Source organism: Cydia splendana, chromosome 3, assembly GCF_910591565.1.
Source record: "Cydia splendana chromosome 3, ilCydSple1.2, whole genome shotgun sequence".
In the NCBI taxonomy this organism is placed as follows: Eukaryota; Metazoa; Arthropoda; class Insecta; order Lepidoptera; family Tortricidae; genus Cydia; species Cydia splendana.
The window spans coordinates 22,488,914-22,509,759 of NC_085962.1; the positions used below are offsets into that span (position 1 = coordinate 22,488,914).

The 20,846-nt window shown below is 37.5% G+C and overlaps 1 protein-coding gene across 1 annotated transcript in view; it reads right to left on the minus strand.

The window, feature by feature from the left end:
* Positions 1-20,846, minus strand: part of LOC134806886 (mediator of RNA polymerase II transcription subunit 7) — a 357,529-nt gene that overhangs the window by 201,844 nt on the left and 134,839 nt on the right. The gene's annotated exons all lie outside the window — the stretch shown is intronic.

The window sequence follows — 20,846 nt, forward strand, 5'->3', positions numbered from 1 at the left end:
TGGCAAAAAAGAGTAGAAATTAAAAAGTGTCGTCCCGTTTTCTTATATAAATTGGTTTGAAAGGGACGACACTACAGTGTTGCCACTTTTTAATTTCTACTCTTTTTTGCCAAGCTGTAGATCCACAGCCTATGTACCGTATATTATGTATACCGTATGCATACTTATCTACCGTAGTGTGCAGATGAACACATCTTATGTGTTCTTAGAGAGACCCCAGACTAATAGCGTCTTTTGAGCTTCGGTGTTTAACCAATACCATGGAAAACTCGTGTCGCTGCACCAACGCTAGTGTGGGGTGGCCCTTAGAGAGACTAGCGTCGTCCCAAGCGTCGTCTAGTAAACTTTGTGGCTGCTGCTCGACGCAAAGTTGGAGCAACTGCGCAGCGACGACAATTTCCATGGCGCTGACTAGACGCCGGAGTTCAAAAGACCCTAATGTTGGGTCGCCCTTATTCAGAAAATGTGAATAATGCGAATAAGCGCGGTGCGCCCTATGTCCAATTTTAATTATTTCTGCATTTATTGTAGTAAGTTTCATGCATTCCTACTTGAGATGTTGCACTGGGGAAATGATGTCGTGTACCTACACATTTTGTTCAATATCAAGTGTCTCGGGTTTATGTAACCAATGATACGACCAAAGATGTAGCTCATTAAAACCTTGTTCAAATTCATTATCTTGTTTTCTTACTCTAGCAACACTTTACCCATAAAATAAATAAATATTACATAGGTAGTATAAAGTTATAAAGTAACTTACACGAATCGTCTTAGTCCCAGTCCCAAATAAAGTTTAAGGCTTTGGATATTATACATAATAAAATCATTCGCTCAATCACCAAGTAACTATATTACGCTGTTCCTTAGGGCCAGAGCACACCGGATGCATAAGCTGCACGTGGCCGTCTCGTCTGCAGCTCTTACAAAATCGACAAGCGCGTTACGATGTGAGGCTGGCGTCCACTAGACTCGCCGAGGCGAATCGAATCTAATTGCAATAATTCGCCTCCTATATTTTTACACAAGAATCGGCGCGCCGCGGCTCTTCGTCAATGGACGCAGTTGCATAGAAAATATAGGAGGCGAATTATTGCGATTCGATTCGATTCGCCTCGGCGAGTGTAGTGGACGCCAGCCTTTAAGAGATGCAGACGGACCTTGTTAGGGATGTATGTAAGTATGCAGTGCAATGTGGGAGAACTCCATGAGCTGTCGCGTACCAACACATTTTATTGTATTATAAATAGGTGGGTACCTACTAAACTGTGATGGTGAAAAGAGAGAATCTAAAACAGAATATTAATCTATAATCAAAGTAAATGCACAAAATCTTGATAATTCCAGTTCAATATGGAAATACAAATTACCTACTAAATTGGTACTTCGCGCCAACAGACAATAAAAAACCGTAGAACCCTAATAAGTTGACTGAATAAATAAATAACAACCGGACGAGAATAGAACGCGAGAATTAAATATTTTAACCTTTTGAACGCCACAGACGGCAATTGACGTCAACGCAAAATCGTGACAACGACGCAAAAGACGGCATTTGACGTCGATCGTTTTTTGATGAAATTCTATTACTGTACTGAAAAACACCCCACTTTTAGGTTGGCATTATTTATTCACAAAACTAAATTTTACCCCCGTGGCGTCAGTGGCACGGATCCACCGTTTGGCGTTTAAAAGGTTAAGCAGATAAATAAAATACAGAATCTATCAATGAAAATATCAGGAATTTTCAAAATTTTTGGTAGATTCTTTAAAACTAGTCGACTTAGTTCAAACGCAAAACAGATAGAGGTATCGGAGCGGCCAAGGTGTTCAAAAATACATATCTTAACATACACTTTAACGTCTTGATAATAATGATAATGTAGGTTTTGTTCAGATATTTGTGAACACCTTGGCCGCTCCGATATATTTACATAGTGGTTGTACCTGGCGTAACACTTTCTGGTAGTCAAAGTGAAATATCCGTACGTGTTTCCGATTTTTTTTCTATAGGTATATCCGCTTTTACAACAAGCAACTAATTAGTTAACCTATTAATACATTGACTGGAACAAATTATAACATTTTTAAAAGTGTAAGTACCTACAATATTAGATGGGTAAAATTCTTAGGGCACCAGAATTTCAAAAAGAAAGCGTAACCTGCCGCTACAAAAAATACATCAATGACCGCGTTCTCAGGTCAAGGGGTGCTAATTTCCTCAAAGTGTACAATAAACTCGATGAAAAGCAAAAATGTTATCACGGGTGGAGGTGAGCGGAAATTTGAAAAGGTCCTCCTTCGGGGGAAGGGAAAATGATGGCAAAGCGATCTCATATCGAGCATAAAGATGTCGCGGCCACCGCATTGTAGCAGTCGACGATATCACCTGAGAAGTGAGCGCCGCACCGCGCCGCTGCCGGCGGGAGCGTCGGCAAAAACACGTCTCTTTTATGTAGGGCTTAATACCTACGGTATTAATAAATACAAAACCACATGTATACCGGTTTTGTATTTATTAAATAAAATTTATTTATACAATACACTTATGTTCACAAAATTTTGTAGGCTTATTCTTGCTCGGAATTTTAGGCACTTTCTAACTCGGTCACTAAAAACCGGCCAAGTGCGAGTCGGACTCGCGCTCTAAGGGTTCCGTACATTACCCAATTGTTAACAATGTATTTTTTATATGTGAAACGGGAGTGAATAGGGGATATAATTACTGAAATTTTCTGCCGCCAGAGTGCAGTACTATCGCTTCTAGTAAACTCATAGAGTAACTTATACATACTGTGCCTTAAACAGTTTTTTGACAAGTTTTCACAGACAATAAAATATGACATTGATGCATCGAGGCGGTTTGTTAACAAGGGCCTACCGGTAAACGCGAAAATCGAAATTTAGTTATCTGCCTCTTTATCGCTCGAATATGCAAGAGTGATAGAGAGGTGAGATAACGAAATTTCGATTTTCTTGTTTCGCGGTAGACCCCCAGATTGTACAGATTCGCGTAATATTCCCTATTGCCTTTAAAAAACCCGTAGGGGTCGGATCAAAAACGAAGTAATTATTCCGACTCACGCTTGACTGCATATTTCTAATAGGTTTTCCTGTCATCTATAGATAAAGTAATATTTAGCATATTTTTTTCAAAATTTTAGAACCTGTAGTTTCGGAGATAAAGGGGGGGGGGATGGTCATTTTATGGCTATTTTCTTAAATAACTTCTAAACTATTTATTTTAATTTTACCAAAAAAATATGATTGAGATTTTTAAAATGAGCTCTTTTATTTGATATATAACACGATATAGTTTAAAAAACATTATGTTTTAATTTTCTTATTTACCCCCCCCCCCAAAAGTGGCGTCCATGTTTAAAATTCATTTGTCTACGTAAGATGTCCGTCTTTGGGTCACGAATTTACATATGTGTACCAAATTTCAACTTTATTGGTCCAGTACTTTTGGAGAAAATGGGCTGTGACAGACGGACAGACAGGCAGACAGACAGACAGACAGACGCACGGGTGATCCTATAAGGGTTCCGTTTTTTCCTTTTGAGGTACGGAATCCTAAATTATTTCTTAGTAAGAAAAACCCAAAGGGTAAGTTCTAAGCAAAAATGTTAGTCTTGTTTTTTTAGGATTAGAACAAAAAATACGAATCCACGTACCAGTGTTGGCCGAAAGTTAATGCGAATTGAAAATGTTGGCCATTAACCATTGTAAATTGAACCTTAAACCGTAACGGACGATTACAGTTTACGATTCAATTTATAATGGTTAATGGCCAGCATTTTCAATTTGCATTAACTTTCGGCCAACACTGCCACGTACTATCTTTTTTTAGGTACCTATTTCATCATTCCCAGAAACATATTTCGTTTATTTTTATTACTACACACATACCAAAGAAAATGAGATAGGTACTTATCAGCCAGCATAAAAATAGTAAAAAAAAATAATTGCATAAGTTTTGTAATAAGATTACAAAACAAGAAAGAAAAAAGAAAGATCGATTTTTCTATATTCTCAGCTTACTGCCTATTGTTGACAATTGGTTTTTTTGTCACTTTTTAAGGTTTTACCACCAGATCAACTGAGAAAAAAATCTGTAGTTAACGAATAAATACTTGTATTAAATTATAAACCTCTCTTTTTGCATCGGCAGTTAAAAATTATCAGCATCTTTCTGATTTTTCGTTAGTCTTGTCTTACTTCTACTTAACCTTTTGGCCGCCGGACCTAGTCCGCAAAGATGCTCACTCACACGCCAGAGCAAATTTTAAGTAAACGAGTAATAAAAAGTTTAGGGATTGCAAATAGTAATATCGATATTTACAATTTATGGTAAAAATCTTCTTAATTTGGCTTTATTCTCAACCAACTTTAATCTATTTCGAAAATGCCAAAAATTAACATATTTTTTACACGCGACAATGTTAAAAATAAAGGTCTTTATCATTAAAAACAACCACTAAACAAAATCGATTCATGACGTAATATGACCGCACTAGGCTTTACGAGAAGTCTTTTATACAAGACAACGGCGCGCATGGACTGTCCGCAGTGCAGACCGACAAGGACTGTTTCCGCGCGAATTAAGTAATAATAGTCTCTAGGTCAACGGCGTAAGCGCTTGTCGGTACGTAAACTTTATAAGCGTAACGTTAGAGCCGCGCATTGTGTGTCGATAATATAAATGTACCGGAACTGCATTGCGGAAAATTACACGTGGGTTAATTGAATTGTCAGTGAGTGAAGAATAATAATATTGGAAAAGGGTGGGGATCGGAAATGTTCGGGAATGCATGTTTCATATTCGACATGTTCCTTAGATGAGCTTCTCAGTTCCCGTATTACATCCTCCCTATCATGAAATTTTTTCGTCAATTTCAAATATATAACAATCTCATAGCTAGGCGACACTGACTAGTCCTAGCGTCCGTCTGTACCATTCTTGTGCGAAGCGGTCACTGCAGGGTATCACTCCCCACTACACTATCATCTTAAAATGAATCTTTTGTTCTGCAAATAAACCACAAGGTCAGATTTACTTCTCTGACTCTACTATCAACAGCTGTAGAAGCTCCCTGAACTTCAGCTATAGTTATGCCTGTCTCTCTCGTCTCGTTTTACGTACCTATTCTAGTTACTAGTTACCACCAATTGGCATTTAACAAGTGTTCAAATGCTTAAATAAAACCAGATTTGCGATTTGATATTTATTTTGAATATTCTCATATCGAGGTAACATTCTCATCCCTAGCTATCTTGTATACAAGACAACGGCGACGAGGAACATGAAAAACGTTGAAATCTGGAGCAATTATTTTGATAGCCTTATTATAAAAGAATGGATTTATATAGCAGCTTTAAATGCATTTTTTTTAAACAAAGACCTAAAACATGAACATGAGTGTAAAAAAAAATATAATTGATATTTTTTCCACATTGACCGAGCGGTTAAATTTTTGTCTTGTATACAAGACAGCGGCGCCAGTGTATCGTTGTATCGTTGTCTTGTATACATGCCAACGGCGGTCAAAGGGTTAATGACCCTTCCCTTGCTTATCAAAGGATATCACCGCACACCGTCAAAATCAAAACAATGTTCTTTTTATTACCTTTGACGCCTTGTTTTGCCTACACTACACGCTACTCGTAGGTACATGGACGTGCAAAGAGGAGAAAAATCATCCCAATTTCCCAGCTTCGCCTGCCTCATTGTCGGTCGAGCGTAACCTGATAGGATTGTTATCGGCGCCATCTTTAATTTCGGCCGCAAACATAACTGCTCGTTATCACCGCAATCCGGCTTAGCTAGATTAAGAAACAACACTGCAGTGTAAACAACGAATTTGCATCCTAGTCTGTTCGTCATTGGAGCTCATTTAGTGGACGGAGCACTGAATGTGTACTTGCTAGTAAAACTTTTCTTTTAAATTCCCCGTCGGTGGCAAACAAGCATAATTATGGTCCGCCCGCCGCGATGGGAAGTTACTGTAGTCTATAGACGCCTGCAACTACAGAGGTGTGACATGTGCGTTTCCGACCCTTTGACCTGAAACCTGGTAAATTCGAGTAAATGAGTGATTAAAAAAATAATAATACGAAGACATAATAAAACAATTCCCTGTCAGACCAGGCAAGCTATTTCTAAAGTTAGTGGGTTAAGTTAAAGCAAAGATAGTGCAAGTACTGGGGGACTGGGTGACTCGCCAAGATGACAATCGTTGATAGGAAACGCCAATGGAAATTTAAATAATTTATGGAAATAGTCACGTGACTTTTCGTATCATCTGTCATTCGATACACTTTTTTTTTCGTTTGGCATTTGTAAATGTATAATTGCCCTCTTGGCTAGGCTCCCTGGGTTTCTTAGGCTCATGTTTCTATTAGATATAGATATGCCAACAACTGGTGGGCTGGTGGGCAAGGTGTTCATATGATTAAACACTTTAAACTGAAAAAAAAAAAGTTTATTATCATGGTATATTGGTGTCAAAGAGCAGAATACTCAAATGAAGCGATTACAAATAAAGGCGTAACGCGCGAACAAACCTTTACAGTCTAGTCCCTCGAGCGTGAACGACACAATGAGGTGCGTGAAAAATGGACACACTATTTCTTCAACCTCTTATCTTTAATGTTTACATGAATCGAAAAGCATCCTTGCACTCGACAACTTAAAGCTCATATTTCGAAATAGTGCAACGAGACTTATGAGGTTTGAACATAATGCCAGCAGTCGAAACAGCTCCATCCGACGGCCCATAAATCAAAACTGTGAAATCGTTCGACGAAAAAACGGAAAATAAAAGAAAACAGCGAACCGGAGCACACCACTGATGGCTTCTTGCAATAATTTCCGTTTTCAATGAACGCGTTTTTCTTTTTCTTATCATCGCACGAACTAGGATGGTTGGGAATAAATTGAAATACAAAATTGATTGTTGACTTTTCCCGGCCGCTTTATTACTGTCACAAATGGGAAAGAGATTGAAAATTGCCTACAGGTCGTGCCGGCGGATATGATGATTCCACATTGCCGTTTTTTAAGATGAATCAAGGGATATTGAAGCAACGTTTGTTTCCTTGTGGATATAATTTTAGGCAATTGTTTCACGTACATTGTTTTTATTGATTCATATGAAATTGGTATTCAAGTATACAGAAGATATGCGTTCTTTTTTTAGAATAGGTTCTGCCGCTCAGGCCACCATACCTATCATACATACCATACACCTACACCATCTTGTTCCTAAATCAATAATGTTCAAAAGTTTTTCATCCTTGATCGCGAAAAATTAATAAGTAACTCTGTCATATAAACACAGGTACTACACTTAACCATACTTTCACTTAAGACAAAATTCCGATAGTAAAGTAGATTTTTAAGAAAATAACGTGGTTTCCAAAACTATTTGTTCACAATAAATCTAGGTCTGTGCCGTATCTGACCGAAGCGAACAGCGCGGTAAAAGTTTAAAAGACAATGGAATTGTAAGCGTTTTTGTTAAGATACCCGCAATCTGCCGCAATTTATTAGTTGTTGGAGGCAGTTAGCGAAGCAGACGTGGAATGGACTTGTCTAACTTCAACCGATCGGCTAACTTCTTGCTTGGATTTGGATGGTACGAGATTATTGAGTGAGATTGTAAACCGTGATGCTAAATATATATCTCGCGTCGAATGATGGTCCCTTATGACAGTTCCTTCAAGTGTCTGTTGGTTGGGCTTAATTTTAAAATAATCGAGGACTAATGTTTTTACCGTATTTTCATTACGTAAATGTTGTTTTTGAGAACCCATTTTTTAAATAATACGTCGGTGGCAAACAAGCATACGGCCCGTCTGATGGTAAGCAGTCTCGACGCCTACAACTCCAGAAGCACATGCGCTTTGCCGACCCCTAACACCATCATGCACCCTCGTTGAGCTGTGGCAACCTTACTCGCAGGCAGGAACACAACACTATGAACACTATGACTTTCTCCTGGAAGGAGCATATGTGTAGGTACCTATAGTAAACAGTGTAAACACCCCTATGATCATCCTATGATGGACGTGGCACCGGTAATGGGATATATACCTTAAACCTTAAATAAGTATTTTTCATCAGTTTTTAAGCACTGGCAACATTTTACACTAAAAAAGGGCCATAGAGTCGCTGAAATTTAAGGTAAGTATCATAATTTTTTATAGTCCTAAAATAAACTAGATGAAAACCCGGCTTCGCTCGGGTAAAATAAATAATAGTAATAGGTAATACTCATTTTGAATTAAGTAATTATTTACTTTTAGACTTCATACCTTCATCAAGGCGGTTACAAACCTATCTCATCTCAGAAAACTTTAAATCCGTAACATACAATCATAACTCGAAAAATTTACTATTCCGATATATCTAAAAACAAATATGTAATTAAAAAAACCTAATCCGCTTTTCTGGTAGCAGTTCGGTTCTGTAAGGGTCGCAGTTCTAACCTAACTTACTTCTGGTTGCAGTTTGGTTCTATAAGGATCACAGTTCTAACCTGACCCACTTTTCTGGTCGCAGATCGGTTCTGTGAAGGCCGCATTTATAACCTAGCCCACTTTCCAATCTCAAAAGAGGGAACCCTTTTGTACCTACCCTTCATGGCACTAAAGTGAAAGTAAGGAAATTATCACTACTATTTCATTCTTTAATATTAATGCCTATCCGTTAATATTAAATTCGTTTACAAAAAAAAAACTGAATAAGTGCGAGTCGGACTCACCCATCAAGAACGGAACACTTTTTAATATTTGTTGTTATAGCGGCAACAGAAATACATCATGTGTGAAAATTTCAACTGTCTAGCTATCACGGTTCATGAGATACAGCCTGGTGACAGAGGGACAGTGGAGTAAACTGAAATAAAGGTTCCGTCACACCGGCGCGATTTCAGAGCCGGGCCTGAGCGTTTTATATGAAAAACCGGGCAAGTGCTCGCCCACGAAGGGTTCCATACTTTTTAGTATTTGTTGTTATAGCGGTAACAGAAATACATCATCTGTGAAAATTTCAACTGCCTAGGCCTATCACGGTTCATGAGATACAGCCTGGTGACAGACAGACAGACAGACGGACAATGAAGTAAAACTGAAATAAATGTCATATACCTACTAAGAAAAACCGGCCAAGTGCGAGTCGGAATCGCTAATAGGTTCCCGTTTTTTAGTTACCCTTCAGGTACGGAACCCTAGTATGAGTGTAATAGATTTGTAACCGGTCAGCAATGTGAGTCCCTTGGAGAAGCAGAGGTCTAGTCTAAACCCCCACTTACCATCGGCATTAACAGCCTTGTATTCTTGTTTGCCACCAACATGTCATATTAAAACATATTAATAAAAATTTACTCGGTCAACAATGTGAGTCCCTTGGAGAAGCAGAGGTCTAATCTAAACTCCCACTTACCATCGGCATTAACAGCCTTGTATTCTTGTTTGCCACCAACATGACATATTAAAACATATTAATAAAAATTTACTCGGTCAACAATGTGAGTCCCTTGGAGAATCAGAGGTCTAGTCTAAACTCCCACTTACCATCGGCATTAACAGCCTTGTATGAGTTGTATGCTTGTTTGCCAGCAACATGCCATGTTAAAACATATTAATAAAAATTTACTCGGTCAGCAATGTGAGTCCCTTGGAGAAGCAGAGGTCTAGTCTAAACTCCCACTTACCATCGGCATTAACAGCGTTGTATGCTTGTTTGCCACCAACATGTCATATTAAAACATATTAATAAAAATTTACTCATTTCATCAGTCATATCCAGCCTAGCATTGCATTGGCCCCGCTTAAATATTTCTTTAATTTGTTTTTAGTATTTGTTGTTATAGCGGCAACAGAAATACATCATTTGTGAAAATTGAAACTGTCTAGTTAATCTAGTTATCACGGTTCATGAGATCTTGAGATACAGCCTGGTGACAGACAGACGGACAGCAGAGTCTTAATATTTAATAGGGTCCCGTTTTTACCCTATGGGTACGCAACCCTAAAAAGTGACCAAGGCCTCCAGTGCCCTAGGCTGGAATCAAAGCAGCGTCCTCTGCTATTGCAGCAGGTGCCTGTGCCATTCTGCCACCGGGCCACCCACGGCGGCATAGGTCGAATTTTTCCAAGTATACTTATGCACTACTTACTGAAGGCTTATGGAGCCTCGCCATCCCTAAGCCTAAATTAAATATTTTCTGAAAATAATTTGTTTTGATCTAATAACATATTGGAGTCCTCGTAATAGGGGTCCCGTTTTTACCCTTTGGCTACAGAACCCTAAAAATCAACCTTGTTTTGGTACTATGTACTACGCTTCACTATGACTCTGAAATTTTAGCAGGTGGGTCAAACAGATCACTGTGTTATGTCTTTCCTGTAGATATACACAAGAGTTAAGGGCTATAAAGGTTAATTTTCTTATTTAACCCTTATCCACGTGAAAAGGTCCTCCTTTTATTTAGAGAACTATGATAAAATCATTGCTTACATGCCCACTAGCTGTTAACTATTGCCCACAGGAGAGAAAACTAGTGTGTTATCGCGAACAGCACATTTTTCTCTCCTGTGGGCTATAGTTAACAGCTTGTGGGCGTGTAAGCAATGATTTTATCATTAGTTCTCTAAATAAAAGGAGGACCTTTTCACGTGGATAAGGGTTAAATAAGAACATTAACCTTTATAGCCCTTAACTCTTGTGTATGTCTACAGGAAAGACATAACACAGTTATCTGTTTGACCCAGGTATTAATATTTTTTTTGTTGTCACCTGTCAAATTAGAATAGAATAGAATAGCCTTTATTGACCAAAAAATTAAATTTCAGCACATATTACATTTAAATAAATTCACATTTCATTTATATCAATTAGTTTCAATATTGTTTCCTTAGTAACTTTATTAAATAATTTTTATGTCATTGCTTTTTAATAATTATTTCAGTCTGCCTTCTTGGCATAGGCCTCCCCAGCTCTCTCCACAGCTCTCTATCCCTTGCCGTCCCTATCCAATTAGGTCCCGCATGCTTCTTTATGTCATCCGACCACCTCATCATTGGTTTCCCTTCTCTCCTTTTTCCATCTCTAGGATACCATTCCGCTTCCTCTCTATCCCACTTATCTTTACCTTCCCTTGACATATGTCCAGCCCAACCTGTTGCAGTCAAAAGCGTGAACTGGCCAAAGAACTTTTAACCGACAAAAACAGACAAAACTGCTTTTGACTGAGCATGTTGGTCAAAAGTAGTTTTACCTGAAAATCATACCTATTTCTGGCAGCAGTTTCGTTTTTAGATCGTAGCAAAAAAAAAAATAACCCTAACCTACCTATCTCTGGGAACAGTTTCGTTTTTTGGGCGTAGCAAAAAAATAACCCTAACCTACCTATCTCTGCGAGTACTTTTGACTGATAGTAACAGTCACAACACAATTACTATTAACCAATGATTTTCAGGTAAAACTACTTTTGACCAACATGCTCAGTCAAAAGCAGTTTTGCCTGTTTTTGTCGGTTAAAAGTTCTTTTGACCAGTTCACACTTTTGACTGCGACATATATACTATCTATATATCTTATTATATTTAATCTTATATTCAACTTACATTGACTCCGGAGATAACTTATTAGCTTTATGCAGTTGACTTTCCAATTCACCGATACACCTCAAATTTGATTCATAGTCTAAAGTACAGTTATTAAATATGTCCACAACACACTGTAGCTTTTTGCACTGTTTCACACTGGCAATGTACTTAATTAGAGTGAGTTACAGTCAGCTGGCACTTAACTCGAAGTTTCTTTGAACAACGTCATTTTCATCTCGCTCACTTATTAGTTTATCACAGCTGCTTCAAGGTTGCTTTCACTTGCATTTCCAGGTAGCTAGTAGTGCCTTGACATGTAAGAATATTTGGAATCATTCTGAAATATTAAAATACAACTGAGAGACCGATGTTTATACTAAACACAATACACCCATGGAACGCTTTGAAGTTCAAATCTCGTTACGTTACGATGGCGTTTGCACTTTGCACTATGTTCGGTGACTATTTTTTATTGTTAACACACACAATACACTATTTAACAGGTTTTTATCATGTCTGGAGTACCGGATAAAGTATTTTCGAATAACAGCCGTCGTTGACGTCTAGGCAGTGTTGCTATCGTCTTAAAAGCCGTAACAGACTATCGCACGTTCTGGCTTAAAAACAAATTTATGTAATAATTATACCGGTATACATATCCATATGAAACGAAACTTAATGCAAATAATAACCATTATACATACCGGAAAGTCATCAAATAAACAGTAATATTCGTCTTGCTTTTTATTAAAAAAAAAAACGACCAACCTAACTTGTAAGCATGTTTGCAGTTTCTAAACGCAACGCATAGCTGTCAAATGTCAACCAACAAATTGAGCCTTTAGTATTGTTTGTCGAATTTTTTTCACTTTTAAATGCAAAATACGCGACAATACGAATTTTGCGGATATATGTTCTCGATTCAAAAGTGATATTTTTTCAAGCTCTTTCGATTGAGCATAATTTATTTTGGTTTTTCCGTCAAAGCGGCTCGCGTTTATTAATATAGATGGCGCCATACTGCCCCTGACTGGAGACAAAAGGCGAGTCCACCTCGCACTTGTCTGGTTTTTTTAATTAAGCCAACGTTTTGGCTATAGATAGTCTGCCCTTGAAAAATATAATCAAGTCACGGTGTGAATTTTTTCATGGCATTTGCTCTTGATTAAAACGTTCAATATGATAACTGCATACTTACATTACATTACATTTCACGTACATACTTCGTACTACATTTTTCTTAAGAAAAAAAATGCCCGTCGATTATTTTTACGATCTTTTCCCTGTTTACACTCCTTAATACTCAGTCAGGACGAGTTAACGACAGTTGTCAGTTCTTTACCCTCCAAGGGGCTAAACCGGGACATCAGCTAAATACTATTCCACTGTTCTATAAAGGCGTAACGTCATTGAGAAATAAAGCATACTTTAGCCTTTCTTTAGCAAAACGGCGTAACATCGGCCGGCGAAAAAGACATGCAAAAAAATCAACCATTCTTCTACTTGCACTCCGTTCACATACAAATAGGCGGCAAAGAGGCCAGCTTACATTGGCTCTCATTATTCCCGAGGCTCCTATTTTCATTTGAGTTTTAATTATTAAAAGTTTTATTTACTGCTTATTTGTTTTTATGAGATTGTTGAATTAATTCCTTTTGTTTGTTAACTCATTTCCTCTTATATCTATCGCTGAAGCTTTGTTTGTTCCTTACATTTATTAATTAATTTTACATTAGGTACACTTCTATTATTTCTTTTGATTCTTCTTTTAACACATAAATATCATCTACAATCTACATAATTAAAATGAAATAATTTTTTTACGGTATGTTAATGATGTGTTAGCATACATTATTTGCTGTTTCTGTATACATACAATATACTTGTAATTAATGTAAAGTAGAAACGTAGATCGTCCGCGCCAAAAGGTTATACTTACACAAAAGTAAGTCCAAGTGCTTTGCCATTACGAAAAGTAAAGGCGTCAGGGCAACTGGCTCTTTGCATTCATATTCAAATTCACAATTTCGTTTCAATCGAGTGGTTATTCGTAAATTTATCTATATCACGTTCGTTGAATATCATAAAACACTTTAAAGTTCGCAAAGAGATATTGGCGAAGTCCTTATTCGGTACCGTCAGTTCACCGCTAGGGATAACTCTAGCGGTGAACTGACGGACGGTGTATAATTATATTGATATAATGCAACAAGAGGTATTTTTATTACTATAAAAAACTAGCTGTTATTGGCACCGTGGCTTTAGCAGTGAAAGTAACCTGTGTTTTCCTCTTTAAAATAATTTATTTAAATATTATACTGTAATCTCTTTTATGGTTTTTTTGTACCGGAACGCTACGACAAATAAGACACACTACAAAATTACATAAATACGAGTAGTTACTACATATTTAAAATTTATAATGTATCAACTGTCATATTTATAATGTAACAACTGTCATATTTATTGTACATTAAAGACGGTTTTAAGCTAACTTTGCACCGACTTGATTAAAACGTAATATTTTCATAAAAACTTGACATTAATGATGACATTTTTACACATTGTCATTGCAAATGGCATGCGGAGCTAGCTAAATCCGAGTCTATTAATTATTCGTTAGTAGGGTCACAGACTGTTCCATACAGTCTTGATAAGTTTTTGGATCCCCATTTCCCAAATAAGAAACAAGAGGCAACCCTAACTTGCAAGTAAATTTAAATTTAAAATATGCATAACAGTTTTCCGATGCGATCCCTTTCCAGAATTTAAACACATCGGGTCGTATTAAAATAGGTACATTTGGATTCAGGGCACTTGGCAACTTTTGTGAGAACTCAATTCAATGTTTGATACTTATAATATTGGTACCTACGGCACTAAAACGTCATACGACCGTCCGTCCGTCGCTGAGCATGCCAAATTTGATAATTATGATCGCGATTTTAATAAAAATTAATTAATAGGTACCTTGTGTTTATCAATTAAAAATCGAACACATTAGATTTAGCATTCTCAACGACGCTAGCCTTAATATTCTGTAAGCAAACCATACCTACTTATATATTGTTTATTCTGATAAACAGCAGCAAGTTTAAGCCTGTGAGCACGAAGTGTCGGCAACTCCGAACTTGCAAATTTGCTTAAGTATTTACGGGCAAGTCTTCAGGCTTAGTAGCCCGCTGGCGCGGTGCGCAGATTGTCGGCTTAGTCCGGGGTAAATACCTATACACACGTATCGTTTTGTTTCTATTAAATATTTACAACAGGCCTATACTAACTAAGATGAACCTATTGCTATTACCCCCTTAGGGGTCGAATTGTCAAAATCGCTTCTTATTTCTTGTACTTACCTCAAAAATAAACTTGTTATGCCGCAAAAATATGTGAGGCTCTAATGGCTCTAAAAATAAGATCGTGTAAGATATTTTTGCGGCTTTCGTTGTGTAACATATTGTTGCAGGTGACTGTACACACTATAAATGTAACCGGATAAGCAAATTTTAACTTTCTAGCTTTTCTTCTTTTGGCCCGGTCAGTCAGTCAGGACACACGCATATAAAGAATATAGTGTTACCATTGTGAATAGTCTTCAGCAATGTTGACTAGCATGTGCCTCCTATAGTTTCAGCTCTAAAGACTTATATATTATAGTATTTAATATTATATAATTATAACTCTAGGTATAGCTTTTAATTGACGACCGGTCTGGCCTAGTGGGTAGTGACCCTGCCTATGAAGCCGATGGTCCCGGGTTCGAATCTTTGGGGCCTGTCTGTCAAAGTATTAGATTCCATTATTGAGTCAATTACACCATACTTAGCTGAGATTTTCAACAGATGCATTGATGCTGGAATTTTTCCAGATATTATGAAACATAGCAAAATTATCCCTCTGTTTAAATCAGGAACAAGAACAGATCCCACGAACTTTAGACCGATTTCAATACTACCGGCATTAAGCAAAGTGTTCGAGAAACTTATTCTAATTCAACTATTGTCACATTTCAACAGAAACAAACTGCTTGATAGCAATCAATTTGGTTTCACCAAAGGTCGATCAACTACTGACGCCGGTGCGGTACTTCTAAAACACATCTTTGATGCCTGGGAAAAAGCTCAAGATGCTGTTGGAATTTTCTGTGATCTGTCAAAGGCATTTGATTGCGTTGATCACGAAAATTTAAAGAGAAAATTAAGCCGCTATGGGATAAAAGCTAGTGCCCTTGACCTGGTCTCATCGTACCTTTCGGATAGAACTCAGCGAGTAGTTATTAATGGAACTCAATCGGCGGGGTCCCCGGTAGCCCTCGGAGTGCCTCAAGGTTCAATTCTTGGTCCCTTCCTGTTTTTGGTATACATTAATGACTTACCAAAAGTTGTGCAAGATAGACATGATATAGTGTTATTTGCAGATGACACTTCCCTTATATTTAAAGTGGACAGAAAGGAAAATAGCTTCGAGAGCATTAATGACGCGCTATCAACCATAGTAAACTGGTTTACGGCAAACAATCTGCTTTTGAACGCCAAGAAAACCAAATGCATCAAGTTTACGCTACCTAACGTCAAGCAGGTAAATAACAGCAAGATTAAAATAAAAGGTGATACGCTGGAATTTGAGGATCGAACTGTTTTCCTGGGAGTCACTCTAGACTCCAAACTGCAATGGCATGCACATATAGGCACTCTAGCCGGAAAACTTAGTTCAGCAGCCTATGCAGTGAGGAGAATCAAACAGCTAACAAACGTAGAGACGGCCAGGCTGGTATACTTTAGTTACTTCCATAGTGTTATGTCTTATGGAATTCTGTTGTGGGGAAAAGCGGCAGATATTCAGACAATATTTGTGCTGCAAAAACGAGCTGTACGTTCCATCTATGGACTGGGCGCTCGAGTATCCCTAAGAGAGAAATTCAAAGAAGTTAACATTCTTACCGTTGCATCTCAATACATACTAGAGAATATTATGTATGTTCGGAAAAACATCCACGAATTCAAGGTTAACAGTGATATCCATAACTATAACACTAGAAACAAACATAAGCTTGCTGTGCCCGCCCACCGCCTCCGTAAGGTTAGTACGTCTTTCGTCGGGAACTGTACACGTTTTTATAACAAAGTCCCCACTGATGTAGTGAATTTACCACTTCACAAATTTAAGTCGCACATTAAGCGCTCCTTGTTAAGTAAGGCGTACTACACTGTAAATGATTTTATAAACGATAGAGATGCCTTTAAGCAGGTAGCTTAATTTCATTAGTATAATAAGAGCTAAATAAATATTGTTTTTTTTTACATTGTGAATTAAATATGCTAGTGTCCAGTAGAATTGACACATGAGACAATGATGTTCTCGCTTGATTAAATTGTTTAATTTAATTTTAGTTTTGGACACTTGGAGACCTTATACATCTCTAAGTATTTATTTATTTATTTTATTTTTATTTTTGATTGTACATACCTATATTTTTAATGTTTCTGACACTTAGAGACCTTTACATCTCTAAGTCAACTTAGGCTAGTAATTATGTGAAGCTATACTGTCTTTTTATGTAACATACGAGCACAAAATGCCGTGTCTTACTGTTACATGTTATTACTATTTTAATATTATTATAGGCCGGAAGCTTGAACATGTCATGCTCGCTTAAAAGTCTTTACTTCGGTCTTTACTATCGGGTCGCCACTTTCCCGAATGAAGGTTGAGGGAGGCGATGGCTGAGATACGCGTCATACTCGTGAACGGGTGCTGTTTGTGGAGACTGGTCTGTTTAAGCTAACACAAGCTATTATACTTAGTAACTTTATTTTTATTAATTAATTACAGTGAGACGCCTCATTCTGCTCTCGTATGTTTCTTTTCTCTTAATGAATGTATTAATTATACAGGATATTGACTCTTGGAGACCCTATACATCTCTAAGGATAACTTGATAAACTATATAATCTTATAGTTCTGACACCTAGAGACATTTACACCTCTAAATATTATAGATTTTTTTTTTGTGTTTTGTATCTGTATTTTTTATGTAATTCGACATTAAGAGACCATATACATCTCTTAGTAATTGTAATACGTTAGATTGAATTGTTAGTTTTATTTTATAAAATTGTTGATGTTATTATTTTTGCTTATATGGGGCTATTCATAAATTACGTCATTTCAAATTAGGGGGGGGGGGGGGGTCTGGACATCGGATGACGGTAGCATGAAGTAGGAGGAAAAGGGGTCATTTGAAGCATGATTTTTGGATGATTATAGGGGGGGGGGGGTCAAAAATCGTCAAAAATCGATGACGTAATTTATGGACAGCCCCTATGTAAATTCAATGATGACGTGTAAAAGTGCCCTTGTGGCCTATTTGCTGAATAAATGTTGATGTTTGATGTTTGATGATGTTTGAATCCTGGTAAGGGCATTTATTTGTATGATGATACAGATATTTGTTCCTGAGTCATGGTTGTTTTCTATGTATTTAAGTATTTATATATTATATATATCGTTGTCTGAGTACCCACAACACAAGCTTTCTTGAGCTTACCGTGGGGCTTAGTCAATTTGTGTAAAAAATGTCCTACAATATTTATTTATTTTATTTATTTATATTTAATTACTCCTTAGATACCTTTAGGTTAACTGGAAGAGATCCCTCTTAGGGATAAGTTCGCCCTTGTACTATATTTATGCTCTATCTGATGCACTTGTATTCCTCTCTTCCGTACAATAAAGTGTTACTTACTTACTTAAGACAACTTAATTTCCGATGAAACAGCATGACGATATGTCCTAAATCTAAGCTTGATTAAAACAATGTTGACAATAATTTTTTTTATAAGCAAGTAACTAAAATACACAAGTAGTACTTCCTGCGAAAAATCTCAAATTATTTTAAGATAACTCAAAGTTAAACAAAACTTATAGTAAAGTCGTTAAGCCGAGTCTTTAACGAGACCTTAAGTCTCAGAACAAATTACAGGAGGCTTGTAGACTTGCAAGTTAAGTGTACTTAGCCGCCAGTTGTGAAAATGTAAATTGTGTCCCTGGCCGGGCAGGGTTGGCACGCACGACTTCGCTCCGGTAACATAAATGACGGAGGTAAATTCATTATTTATTACATTTTTGTTCTATCCTTGTGCGAGTAACAGCTGTCATATCCGTACTTTTTAGGGTTCCGTACCCAAAGGGTAAAACGGGACCCTATTACTAAGACTCCGCTGTCCGTCCGTCCGTCCGTCTGTCACCAGGCTGTATCTCACGAACCGTGATAGCTAGACAGTTGAAATTTTCACAGATGATGTATTTCTGTTGCCGCTATAACAACAAATACTAAAAACAGAATAAAATAAAGATTTAAGTGGGGCTCCCATACAACAAACGTGATTTTTGACCGAAGTTAAGCAACGTCGGGCGGGGTCAGTACTTGGATGGGTGACCGTTTTTATAGATAATGGTACGGAACCCTTCGTGTGCGAGTCCGACTCGTACTTGGCTGGTTTTTGTTTGAACGTCACAAAGGGAAATAAACTGGCCGTTGTCATTATTGTACCTCTATGGAAAATGTGAATTGTGAATATACATACCTACATTTCTGTAAAATATTAAATAGAAATATACGGTCGAATTAAAAAAAAATGTACTATAGAAATTTATAACACGAAAATTAGCCAGTTTTTTTAGTTGCATGGATCTAAGTGTGTTGGAGTTTGCTCTAAACTTGAACGTGTGTGAAATAAATACAAAACAATTTATATGAGAAATTATCATGACACAATTGAATAATTAACATGTACTTTCTATAATAAGGATATGTATATACTTGCCATTTAAATTAGTAACACATAGTATGAGAATACTTTTATCAAACTAAGTACCTATGTTACGATTGTCGCCTGTCTGACGAGACAGAATAACAACAAAAAAAAAGTTGATCCACCCACCTACATAAATGTTTTTTTAGCCATGTCACAACTTTAAAGTAGGTAAATAAATATAAGAACTGTGGTTGTTACTACCTACTGCTTTGATTACTTACGTAAAATCGTTAAAGTTTTAATAAATGAAACACATTTTCGAAGGTAAGTAGGTAATATTCGCATGCGGTGACAACCCTGCGAAGGGCGGCCCGCAGGATCAGAGACAACGCCGCCGCCACCCGATATGCTAATTACAATACTTGCAGCCCACGCCGCCTGGCGACGGATCCAATACTTCAAACAGACTCTGATTCTGAACAAAATATGCTTAAAAGTTTATTATCATTTTGATACAAGCTTGTATCGCTGACTGTACTTTCATCAGTACGTCTACCATCAGTTTTTACATTGACATATACGCTCACGTCTACGTAATTTACTTTCTATGCATCTCGCTCGTACTCGCATATTAGTGCAAGCGAGATGTACAGAAAGTAAATTACGTAGACGTGAGCGTTATGTCAATGTCAAAACTGATGGTAGAGGCTCAGGCAACTAATACTCATCGAGACAATTCTAAAAGACCCAAACACAATTAGATAGGTTGCGTTCTTTTTATATATCACAGAGTGATTATGGCCACCCTCCTGTGCCCATCATCAGATCAGCTCGATTGTAAATGAAAAACAACAAGTATGTGAGGTTTCAGCTCGAATCGAATAATGGAAAGTGGGTCTAATTTAGCTTGGAAGGTTTGACCCACAGACCAACCCCTATAGACCGAGCTTATAGGACGACTCGCGGTCACCGCCCGTATGGTGTATAGGTCAAATATAAGATTGTTCGCGCGCCGCTCCGATCAGTTGCGCCCAAGGTTACGACCTGTTAGCAGTGTGCACGAGTCTAAGAAAATAAATCGTAAACTATTGAATTCATTGGGAAATCATGGGATATTGCAGCGTAATATGGTGTGGCAAGTCATCTAAGACATCGACTTACGAAAACAGATGGAATAACATCCCACGGGAAAGTCAAATTCATTATTTCATTGAATAATGTTTCTTGTCCGCGGGGTTCATTTTATACTGGTCAATAAGCAGAGGCGAAGTATGTCCGTCCCTTTTCGTCAACTTGAAAATGCAATGCGCTAACCCTTTCCCTTTCGACTAGTGATGTGACGATGATGGTTTTTCAGTTGCGGAAACTTCGTGCTTCTTCATACCGTATTGTACCATTTTAGACATAATATATAGGTAACATGTTGTGTAAGTTTTTTTAGAATCCTCTAGGCCAGCGGAGCAGTTAGGCCGCATG